The sequence below is a fragment of the Dreissena polymorpha genome, chromosome 1 (assembly GCF_020536995.1).
Source record: "Dreissena polymorpha isolate Duluth1 chromosome 1, UMN_Dpol_1.0, whole genome shotgun sequence".
Lineage (NCBI taxonomy): Eukaryota > Metazoa > Mollusca > Bivalvia > Myida > Dreissenidae > Dreissena > Dreissena polymorpha.
Window position 1 is genome coordinate 21716311 of NC_068355.1, and position 12974 is coordinate 21729284.

At 36.9% G+C, this 12974-nt stretch overlaps 1 protein-coding gene across 1 annotated transcript in view; it reads right to left on the reverse strand.

Moving 5' to 3' along the window:
• Positions 1 to 1298: 1298 nt before the first annotated feature.
• The window catches only part of LOC127843152 (uncharacterized), a 303491-nt gene continuing 291815 nt past the window's right edge, over positions 1299 to 12974 (reverse strand). The window contains exons 10-12 of the mRNA XM_052373226.1: positions 10126 to 10198; positions 4826 to 4991; positions 1299 to 1534 (exon numbers count right to left, since the gene is read on the reverse strand). The gene's annotated coding sequence lies outside the window, so the exon portion shown is untranslated. The remainder of the gene's footprint in view (positions 1535 to 4825; positions 4992 to 10125; positions 10199 to 12974) is intronic.

The following is a 12974-nucleotide window of genomic DNA, read 5'->3' on the forward strand; positions in this document are numbered from 1 at the left end:
GGTCACCGTGACCTTGACCTTTGACCTTGTGACCTCAAAATCAATAGGGGTAATCTGCAAGTCATGATCAATCTACCTATGAAGTTTCATGATCCTAGGCGAAAGCGTTCTTGAGTTATCATCCGAAAACCATTTTACTATTTCGGGTCACCGTGACCTTGACCTTTGACCTATTGACCTCAAAATCAATAGGGGTCATCTGCGAATCATGATCAATCTACCCATGAAGTTTCATGATCCTAGGCATAAGCGTTCTTGAGTTATCATCCGGAAACCATTTTACTATTTCTGGTCACCGTGACCTTGACCTTTGACCTAGTGACCTCAAAATCAATAGGGGTCATCTGCGAGTCATGATCAATGTACCTATGAAGTTTCATGATCCTAGGCCAAAGCGTTCTTGAGTTATCGTCTGACAACCACCTGGTGGATGGACCGACCGACAGACATGAGCAAAGCAATATACCCCCTCTTCTTCAAAGGGGGGCATAAAAATATGTTTGGAAACGAATTTTTGATAATGAATGAACATTTTAAAGAAAATGATCCTTTAATTTGTGCATGAATACTTGTATAAGCTACCGTTCATATGCGTGAGTGTTGTTGATGAATTGTGTCATATACAATTATGATCATAAACAGGAATCAGCAAATATCTTCTACAACTCCATTTGTTTTATTAAAACAATCCATGTTGAGTGGACAACACACCGTGGCAAAAAGGTAGCTCAAACGTGGAAGACAAAGGGCTGCTTTGCGGACGTGGCTTGGTTGATAGAATACTGCTAGACACTGACCAAAATCCGTCAAAAGACAAATATATTCTGGAATATTTGTCATATTGCAAAATGATTGTTCCTTCATCAAACATTATTGATTACAAGTGATGCAAATGCTTTATGCTTTCTTTTTTATTAACAAAAATATTCACACAACTGTGGGCACAATGCCAGTTAATAACCTTGAAAAGAATATAAGTTACACAGCCTCTGAATTCCCATGTGTGGTGAGATACAAAGATATTAATTTGAACTTGTGCAAAAGTTACTTGGCCAATGATAAGTAAGGGCTTTGTCACAAGATGACCATCTACCAATCAAACCCAGACTTCATGGGGTTTACACAACTGAAGAATCATTTCCCTTGAGAAATGTAGATGTGGTTTAATAAAATTGTTTTACATAATATGCAGACAAAACGCCCATCTGACTAACCAACTAACAGATAATTGACTTAAATACATCCTCTCTAAGACTTGGTTTGTGGGTTTTAATAAAATTATCATGCATTACCATCCCCAACTTAAAGGTCATGTTATCCACTGTTGCTGTGAGATTATGATGTTCATAGAACATTGAGAGCATAGGTGCATCATGAACCTGACCCCCACGGCTGAGGCTGCTGCTGGAGCCCAGACGGTTTGACATTCGGCCTGGAATCCTGTTTCTCTGAAGGGTCACGTTGATGCATTCACATTGTGTATTAGCTTGGCCAGATTTTCAGGGAAGGGTGCTTTGTAAATTGACAGTTTTTCCTGTAAAATAAAATAGAAACAACGTGAAACAGTTGCATCAGCACGAGATTATCCTACTCATCTCAACAAGGTCATTTTAAGTAGGCAAGTCACCATTTGACATGAAGTTAGACACAGGGCATAAACTCTACATAGCATTGCACAGTTTTGCAATGTGAGCAGTACACCGAAAGATATGTAAATTGTCAAGAAAATTACGCCAAGTGCATAAATTATTATGGTATTTATGCTTAGACAGGGCTCATTTTTTCACTCAGTTCATAATCCAAATAAATGAACAACGAGATTGCCAACAACATACGCCTGTTTAGAAAACTGTGTTACAGTGATTGTGAGTGCAATGGCAGACAAGTTTAATTTGGTCAATTGTGTTCATTAAACAAAAACATATGTTGAAACTGCTAAAGTTGATCTGGCTGCTAACAAAACTTGGACGAGAGATTATGATAAAAAATATTATCACCAATTATCATGATGATCCAATGTTTTGAAATATAGAGCAGATAGAATGTTAAAGGCAAACCACTAAAAGACGCCACATTTTTACCCATAGTAAATAATTTTTAATTACTATTAAACCCTTATAATTACAACACAAAGACTTTTAGTTAGACTTTTAAATATCAAAATTGTCTAACTCGCTATTGTATCTGATTTCATTTTTGTTTAAAGGCATCATTTAATGTGTCGATTTGCCATAGACAAATGAAAAGAAACAGTCATTATGGAAGTTAAAAAGTCAACCACCCGCCTCCCAAACATAACCTACGCTGCTCGGGTTCCGGTAAATGCCAACGGTAACGTCATATTTACTGTGTAAAGGTTGGCACAAAATAATGATGTAATTTCGCAACAAGGGAATGGAACAATAAAATGGTAATACAAATAAATGAGTTTATAATTTGTAGATGCATTTGGTTCATCGAGCTATGAAAATGTCACATGGACAGAATCATAATGCCACATGTATATGAATATTCACAAAATTGAGCCTCACTCCGTGAAAATGGGGTTAAATGTAAAGAGGATATTTGTTGGATTCGATGGAATATCGATTTTATTTCACGAGTGATCATATAAAATAATATTTTCACAAGTGGCGCAGCCAGGCTGCGGGAGTGAAAATATGAATTTTGTATGATCACAAGTGAATTAAAATATATATTCCATCAAATCCAACACATTTTCTTTTTATTTAGGCCTAAATTAAAATTGAGTTTGTTTGCCCTTTACCGACCAACCCACTTTTTACCCCCCGACCCAAAAAATTTTATTGCGATTTCTGAAAACGTATTTTTTTTTTAAAGTTTTTTTCGACGATCATAAAAGAGCCGACTGCAATATTTATTCGTGCGCGTATTTATATCCCTGTCTATTATTATCGCCCCTGACAGATCTAGGTCGCTCCGATGGTTGGAATTTCATACGCCCCAGAATAGACAGTAATGCAAGCGTCTATAACCAGCATCGCGATAGGCAGTGTTCCGTGAAAATGGCCGAACGACATCATACTTAACTATTGGTTCGCGAAAGTAGTCGGACATATACGAGTTTACGTTTGTTGTACACATGTTGTTAACGTGATACAAGATGGCGGACAATTAAAAGAAATAATGATGTTCAGTGATGACAAATGACTATCGAATTTACGACGGACATCATATATTTAGTATGGATTAATGAAAAGAGCGTGTCATTCTCTGATGGAGCATACGTTTTAGATACAAATAAAACTCTTTTTCTTGGAAATGTATGAACTGAATGTCACAGAACAAGTGTTTGAAAATTGGAATGCAGTCTACTCGCAAAGAAAAATACATCTAACAGTTACAGGATTATCGTTCGAAAATGCAAATTAAAAGACAAACATGATTTGATTTATATGCAAGTGGATCTGTGTTTAATCAGATTCATGTGCATATTCTGCTTTATTATGTTTGCCACACTAAACAGTTTACTGTAATGGCATGTTATTGAAATGGATATGTAAAGGTAAACTTATTTAATATATTAATGCCTCTTAGCTAAATACATCGACAACACTCAAGTATATATGTTGAAAGCGTTAATATATCCACAAACTGAAACTAACACCCTTAATTTATTTCCCCAAATCAAGTTTTCATGCTTATGTTAGTTGCAATAATACAACTCCCAGCTATTGACCCTCTGAGCTGTACGTATGTACTCATAAAAGCTGACAGAGCATTCAAGAAGAAATAATGCTTTATAATAATGTTCAGTTTGCCCTTTTATGAATTTACTTTGCCATGCCGAGACTATGCACTAACCGGTAAAACACTTAAAATTGAGGCATGTACAAATTTCAACTGGCCTGTAAATTGTTTCTCCTGGTTGGCAAGTCTGGCCTGTAAAATGTGACGGTCTTAGCCATGTCTGAATTTTTCCATTAAAGGCTTTGGGCTGTCTTTCTACACTCCTTCAATGCTTGTTGCATGCTAATTAAGCCCAATTTAAGGGAAAGGTTTAAGTTAAAAATAAAAGCTGTCTGGCTGTTAAATAATTGCAAATGCATTTGAGCAATTAACATATAATAATGAACAAATATTTGATGTAATAACACACAAGCATGCATTTGATATTAATATATGCAATAAACAGCAAACAAGATATTGTTAAACTTCATAGGGCTTCGTACACTGCAACAGTGCTTTAATAACAGAGTTTTAAATATTCATAGACTATAAGTGTATTAAAAATATAATTTCTCAAATAAAATAAAATAATTTTCCTACCTACCTACCCACCTGTAAAATTTAGGGTCGGTAAAGGGCAAACCAACAATATTTTAATTTTGGCCTTAATGCTTTTTTCACCGCTTATTAATATTGTAAAAGAGATAAACTTGATAATTTCGCTGAACTTATGACGTCATTTAGTCGAAAAAATGACGTCATTTCACTGTAAAACTGAAAAATATCATTATTTTTCACTGTTTAAAACAGTGAAATACCAGTTTTATTTCACTGATATTTCTCTTTAAACCACCGGAAAGCATAAATTAAATGTATGTAGAGTATTGTCTCAAGTTAGCCTGTGCAGTTCTCACAGGCTAATCACTGACGACAATCCGCCTTAGCTAGATTTTGGCCAAAAAGACTTCCTTTATACAAACAAATACCATTACAGCTACAAGTGTTAACCCAGATTAGCCTGTGTGGACGACACTTTAAGCACATGTTCAAGCCTCAATTGTTATTATCCGCTCAAATATTAAAAAAAACATTCACCAAAGGTGAATCTCAAATTTAATTTTCGCAAGTCTCATACATTTGAAAGCCTTCGTCAATCGAACTGTTGATTGCTGAATTTTAAGTGTTGTTGTTGCTGGTGCTGCTGATGTTCCAATTAAGGCTGAAGCAGCAATTTCATGTCAACTCTTTCTCTCTTTCACACTTCAACTTCAGCTTTTGTTGTTGCAAGAGAGACTGAGGACCTTTGAACATAGAATGAGTAGAAAACATTCATTTTGTTTTAAAATAAAAAACCATAAGTATTTTAAGTACACTGAGCAACACAACACACAGCATATTTCTTTAATGCAAAAAATTATCTTTAAAAACATCAATAAGTTCCTTAATTGAAAGCAATCCAATATATCCTTCTTGCTTATTGAAACAAGAGGGTCAGGATGACCCTGAAGACTTACGTTAGTTCAACTTAAAACTTTGGTAGAAGACTTGAAGTTTCGAAAATGGCCTTGATATTGTAAAGATAAACATTCTGACCCAGTTTGAACATGATTGAGGCAATACATATGGCTTCTAGAGTGGTTTATGATTGAACTTTTTTACCTTGTTAATGGAAAGATGTGACCCGATTTCAAACTTGGTCTAGACAAAATACAAAAATCATTCAAATGAAGTTTTATGAAGATTGAGTGTCAATAAAGTTATCTAGAGTGGTAACAAGATATTAAGAACATTTGAACTAGTGACCTAGTTTTTGAATGCACATGATGTGAATCCAACGTCAAGCATTCAAGATTATCATTATGACCACATTTCACCAAGAATGATTTATTAATGTGAGTTCTAAAGTGAAAAGAAGGTTTTTATATATTGTACCTGGTGACCTAGTTTTTGGATGAATGTTACATTGAAAGAAACTTAGCCTAAAAAATTAAAAGATAAACATTTTGACCAAGTTTCATCAAATTGAGTCATAAATGTGGCATCTGGAGTGGAGTTCTACAATTTGACTTAGCACATAACCTAAACTCCAAATTGGCATACATATTGTCAATATAAGCATACCCACTAAGTTGTATCAAGATAAAGTCATATATGTTGCCCCTGTGGTGGCATCAATATATACTTCTTGCCAAGTTTCATCAAGATTGGATTAACAAATTAGGCCTCTAGAGTGGTAACGAGCCAAAAGTTGACCACGCAGTACAGCACGATACTTAACCTAGGGTTATCACAATAAATGCTTTATAGAGTAAGTTTAAAACAGATCTAACAAGAGCACCGCCTTGCGGGTGCAGACCGCTCATCTATTTTCTTTTTAAGGTGAAGGGACTCTCATTTTCAATCACAAAGGAGGGAGGGGTGGAGTGAAGAGGGGTGTATAGTGTGGGGTTGTGGACAATTATTACATTATCTTCCAAAAAAGCGAAAAAATAAAAAAATATAAAAAAATAAATCGGGGGTGGGGGGGGGGGGGGGTGGGGGGGTGGGTGGGGGGGGGGGGATTTTTTGGGTGCGATGGTTGGACGGTATTTCAAACATAACCATTTAAAAAAAAAAAAATTGGGGGTCGGGGGTGGGGTATAGTGTGAGGGTGTGGTGGTAATTTGTGAGATGATGTTTAAAAAAAAAAAAAAACATTAAAAAAAAAAAATTGGAGGGGGGGTGGGGTGGGGGGGGTGGGGTGGGGGTATAGTGTGAGGGTGTGGTGGTCATTTGTGAGATGATGTTAAAAAAAAAAAAAAAAAAAAAAAAATAGGGGGGGGGGAGGGGGGGGGGAGAGGGGGAGGGCACGGGGGATGGTTTGGGTGGAGTCTATTGTGGTATGTCAGGTAAGAGTAGTTTCATCAAAGTATCAATCAAATGTAATCATAAATAAAGAAGTTATGGCAATTTTAGCAAAATTTAATAATTTGACCTTGAGAGTCAAGGTCATTCAAAGGTCAAGGTAAAATTCAACTTGCCAGGTACAGTAACCTCATGATAGCATGAAAGTAATTGAAGTTTGAAAGCAATAGCCTTGATACTTAAGAAGTAAAGTGGATCAAAACACAAAATTTAACCATATATTCAAAGTTACTAAGTCAAAAAAGGGCCATAATTCCGTAACAATGACAACCAGAGTTATGCAACTTGTCCTTTTACTGTACCCTTATGATAGTTTGTGAGTGTTTCAAGTATGAAAGCAATATCTATGATACTTTAGGGGTAAAACGAACCAAAACATAAATCTTAACCAAATTTTCAATTTTGTAAGTATAAAGGGCCCATAATTCCGTCCAAATGCCAGTCAGAGTTACATAACTTTGCCTGCACGGTCTCCTTATGATAGTTAATAATTGTTGCAAGTATGAAAGCAATAGCTTTGATACTGTGGGAATAAAGTGGACCTAAACACAAAACTTAATCAAATTTTCAATTTTCTAAGTATAAAAAGGGCACATAATTCTGTCAAAATGCCAGTCAGAGTTACATTACTTTGCCTGCACAGTCCCCTTATGATAGTTAGTAAGTGTTGCAAGTATGAAAGCAATAGCTTTGATACTTAAGGAATAAAATGGACCTAAACACAAAACTTAACCAAAATTTTCAATTTTCTAAGTATAAAAAGGGCACATAATTCTGTCAAAATGCATGCCAGAGTTATCTAACTTTGCCTGCCCAGTCCCCTCATGATAGTAAGTAAGTGTACCAAGTTTGAATGCAATAGCATTGATACTTACTGAGAAAAGTGGACCTAAACGCAAAACTTAACCAAAATTTTCAATTTTTTAAGTATAAAAAGGGCACATAATTCTGTCAAAATGCAAGCCAGAGTTATCTAACTTTGCCTGCCCAGTCCCCTCATGATAGTAAGTAAGTGTACCAAGTTTGAATGCAATAGCATTGATAGTTTCTGAGAAAGTGGACCTAAATGCAAAACTTAACCGGACGCCGATGCCAACGCCAACGCCGACGCCAAGGTGATGACAATAGCTCATAATTTAAAAAAAAAATAGATGAGCTAAAAATGTGTTCATATGTATCACATATCACTAACAAGTTTTCTGGGGTCTATAGCAATTGGGGAAATCAATTCCTGATGTAGTCGATACAAAGCTTCTTATACTACTACTATCACTTGCATATAATAACAATTTCAATCACATTATTGGCTATTAAAGTTGCTATTCAGATCCCCAAAAGTATAAAACCCATTGTACAAAAAACATTGACCCCTTTTTATAGAAATGACTGTTTCATTATGATCATTACATTTGATATGGAACATGATTTTGCAAAGAGTTAAAGAGTAAGTTTTGATTGGTACCTACAAATAATTTGCATATTATTGCCATTTTTTAAATAAAGCTCTTGTTGGTCAATATAACCCATAATTTGAGTGTTAAGTGTGAAACTCTTGTATTGTATTTAAGATGCCTTAGTTTCATGTTTAACCCTCAAATTGAAATAAGATAGTCTGGTCAATTAATTGAAGTGCAGAAAACCCAGTTAGCATTTGGGTTTTACCAATTTGTTAAACTTGATTGCAACAAAAGTCTTAAGTTTATAAAAGCCGCATTTAGGGAAAATTTGGCTTAATGCATGTGCAGTCGGCGCAGGCTAATCAGGGACAAATTTTTTAACAAGACAGGATTTTCATAAAGAAGAGACTACCTGAAACAAAAAAAGCAAAAAAATGCAAAAAGTGGATAATGTCGTCCCGTATTAGCCTGTGCGGAATGAACAGGCTAATCTAGGGTGAGGCTTAAAGCAGCACATGCATTAAGACAAGTTTTCTAAGAACGAGGCATTTTAAGACGGGAACTCGTGCTAGGTGATCAGCAGTGATTCCTTTTCCAATGATAAGGGGACTTACCTCAGTTTTTAATGTATATTTATTTGGGGCTGTTGTTCGGCCACATTCCAAATGTAACAAAGTATACATTTTTCTAAAATGACTGAATAAAATTAACAAGTGAAGGTTTCCAAAGCAAGGAAAAAATATATGCCATTTCCATTTTATTTTCTATTCAGCTCTACAAGTTGATCCATAGAAAATGTAATATTTAACACACTTGTATCCTCAATATTAAAGTATTTGTTACCAAAAACTACCAGAACACCAATTTCTCAATTTTACTTAAGCCAAGTAAATTTGTTGAATTGATATCCCCTGCCAAATAAATTTTGTTTATGAATGGGTGTTGAACTAAAATAAAAGGTATAAGCGAAGGGTTGTGCCTTTTGTTAATTATTTTTTTAACTCATTTGTACCTGTGATGGGTTTGCAGACAATAAAATGCAGAAAGTATATTTTTCATGAATCAATTACCTATGGACAGTTATTACAGAATCCATTAATGCATAGTAAAAGAATGACTAAATAATGAATAATTCATAAAATTTGTGACCTTTAACCATGATGTGTAACCTTGACCCCTAGGATTATGAATGTTGAATGTGAAGCACCCCCAGATGATTGAGACCAACTATGGCAAGTTTCATGGCTCTGGCTCATGTGTTAATGGAGATAAAGCTTTATGCTTATATTAAAAAGCATTTTTTCAAGATACAAAGGGCCATGCCCTTAGCCCCTAGGATTATGGGTGTTGAATATGAATCACCCTCAGATGATTAATAACAAATATGGCAAAATGCATGGCTCTGGCTCATGTGTTAATGGAGATAAAGCTCTAAGCTTATATTAAAAAGATTTTTTTTCAAGGTACACAGGAACTTAACTCCGTTATTAACAGATGGTGTACAATGCCATTTAAGGTGCATCATCCTCTTATCCATATATATACTCATACCAAATTTCAACGAATAAAATCCGCCAAAGCATTTCCAAGATATGGCCCCGGACACAAAAGTGCCGGACGGATGGAAAGACGGACGGACGGACAACGCCAAAACAATATCCCTCCTCCAATGGCGGGGAATAATAAAAAGACAGTTTTTTTCCGAATACAAAAAGTCCCAGCCCCATTCCAAAAGTGATGAAACAAACTATTACCTGTTGAGATTTAGTGCCTGTGAATTACTGGGACTTACCTGTTGAGATGTAGTGCCTGTGTATAACTTGGACTTACCTGTTGAAAGGTAGTGCCTATGTATTACTGGGACTTACCTGATGAGAGGTAGTGCCTGTGTATTACTGGGACTTACCTGTTGAGAGGTAGTGCCTGTGTATTACTGGGACTTACCTGTTGAGAGGTAGTGCCTGTGTATTACTGGGACTTACCTGTTCAGGTGTAGTGCCTGTGTATTAATGGGACTTACCTGTTGAGATGTAGTGCCTGTGTATTACTGGGACTTACCTGTTGAGAGGTAGTGCCTGTGTATTACTGGGACTTACCTTTTGAGAGGTAGTGCCAGTGTATTACTGGGACTTACCTGTTGAGATGCAGTGGCTGTGTTGCAGTTGGGGAACATCATTTGCTGGGCCAAACTTGTGATGATAAGGACCCTATGAACAGATATAAATATCTTAACAAATCCCAGAAATGTATTCAATGCATTCAGAAATGGCATCAGTAACATGGACCAAATATAAAACCCACGAGACTTTGCTGTTTAACACAACCTTTTTATGACGGTTTTACCAGGATCAGTCAATGACCACTAGGACCAAGTTTATTAATAAAATAAACTATATAGGGGATCTTTAGATGATGTTCCATATCAGATATGAAACACCTGGGCTTTGAAGTTTCAAACAAAGATTTTGGCTGTCCCTATATATGTATATGTAAAACTGGGAAATCCCAGAGCTTAGCCAGTATTGACCCTTGAGACATAATTTGGTAACAGTTTTAGCAAACTAAATATTAAACCTCTTGGCTATGCAGTTTCAAAAAAGAAGAAAAAAATGAACACCCAAGGAACATTTCTGCGAGATTTCATTTAATTCTCTCCAATACTTTAGGAGGCAATATCCCTTGACAAAAAGTTGACAGACGTACACATCTCAAAAGAATGGACAACATGGTATCAAATGCATTCAAAGTTTCAGGCCTCAAGTAGCAGAAAAAAAGACAAAATCCGTACTTTACCAAAAATTATTTGAATGACTGTGAAACTCTTTGTATTACAATCTACCTTGTAGATGAGGTTATATCTGCCCCTGAGAAGGGAAGTTTGGAGCCCCATGGTTAGACTGGATGTACCCTTGGGGTAGGACTCGTTCAGCTTTGACCCAAATTCCTGGCCCAAGAGCTCACCGCCTATACCAAGGATTTGTCCCCGGGCGTCCAGGCCCAGCTGACCAGAGAGCCTGTTGTTGTCCGCTGTGTACAGATGTGTGACTGCATGGGGTCCTGTAGGGGCCCAGCTGACCAGAGAGCCTGTTCTTGTTCCGCTGTGTACAGATGTGTGATTGCATGGGTTCCTGTAGGGGCCCAGCTGACCAGAGAGCCTGTTCTCGTTCCGCTGTGTACAGATGTGTGACTGCATGGGGTCCTGTAGGGGCCCAGCTGACCAGAGAGCCAATTGTTGTTCCGCTGTGTACAGATGTGTGACTGCATGGGGTCCTGTAGGGGCCCAGCTGACCAGAGAGCCTGTTGTTGTCGCTGTGTACAGATGTGTGACTGCATGGGGTCCTGTAGGGGCCCAGCTGACCAGAGAGCCTGTTGTTGTTCGCTGTGTACAGATGTGTGACTGCATGGGGTCCTGTAGGGGCCCAGCTGACCAGAGAGCCTCTTGTTGTCCGCTGTGTACAGATGTGTGACTGCATGGGGTCCTGTAGGGGCCCAGCTGACCAGAGAGCCTCTTGTTGTCCGCTGTGTACAGATGTGTGACTGCATGGGGTCCTGTAGGAATCGCAAAAACGAGAAAATCCAAGAATTTAATCAATTTTTATATACTTATTCACAAATAAAAATGCATTTTAGTCGTAGAAGTGTGGTCATTAAGTTATCGTTTTCCTGGATTAACTAAGTGCATATACTTATGCCATTAACTGACAACTGACAACTGACATACACATGTACTAGAATCATTAAGAGAATGGGAAATGGAAAACAACATCTTCTTATCCGTATAAAAAAACTCAGCTAAAAAAGTGTCATTGCTGTCTAGTCAAACAAGAATTTGTAATAATTGTGATGCAGATTATACCACAATGCCACAAGTCATAATATGTAGCATGATGGTATAGAATGTCTCAGTTTTGTAATGTTTAGTGCAGAATGATACAATGTACATTCACAACCTCATATGAGAAGGAACAATACCTGAAAGTGTGAATGCTGAACATTGAATTGTTAAGTGAACGCCCACAGACAGATGGAAAGACAGACAGATAGACGTCCATCCAAGGGGATTCCATTACAGTACAGCCAAAGCGGAACAAACGTATTTCGCGATCCGCGGCGGCAAGGCGAAACGAGTCGATGCCGCGTCAGTCGTTGAAGCCGCATCAGTATGCGGCGGCAAGTCGCATTTCGCCGCGAAACTTCGCATCTGTCCGCCGAGGCATGCCGCGGTCCGCGACATGATGCAGAGTCGATGCGATCATGAAATATTATTTTTTTTAATTATTAGTTACATGTAGTTAACAAATTTTGAAAGAACAATTATAATAATAATTAAAATCATAATAAATTTATTGTGCGCGGATTGTATTAGCATATACATGTAAGCATAGCTAATGTGTCTGGCCAATTATTAAGTTTGTTGCCCGCCCGTAGCGTATGTATTTCACACATAAACAAGGTCAGGTAATTATGTTTTCGCACATACAAGTGGTCAAGGCTCCAGCATATGGTGGATTTATAAATTAATTGCATGTTGATTTTGCTATTATATTTTAGCTGAGAAAATTAGCAGTTTGAAGCCACATCAATAATCAAGACGGTGACGACGTATTTGTAGTTTTGTTAATTATCAGCTTATTATAACTATTGTTTGAATATGCGTATATAAACACGTTTTATTTTGTTCATATTATACCGTTAATATCGCTACTAATTACCCGATAATCCCGTATATTCCAGTTTTAAAGCAAATGCTGGTAAATATTTACGATACACAAACATTCTCAATATTTCCTTAAGTATCAAATACATTTTGGCATTTGTTACTATTTATAGAGATGATGAAATAACGTCTAATCAGGGCGTTTTCTTTCTCCACTGAACACGCAATTTACACCTGACGTGATGTTCATGTATTTATACAACACAAAATACACCCAAACTTTCCAAACGACGTTCTACATGTCTGCATAATTTTCGCGCGCTTTT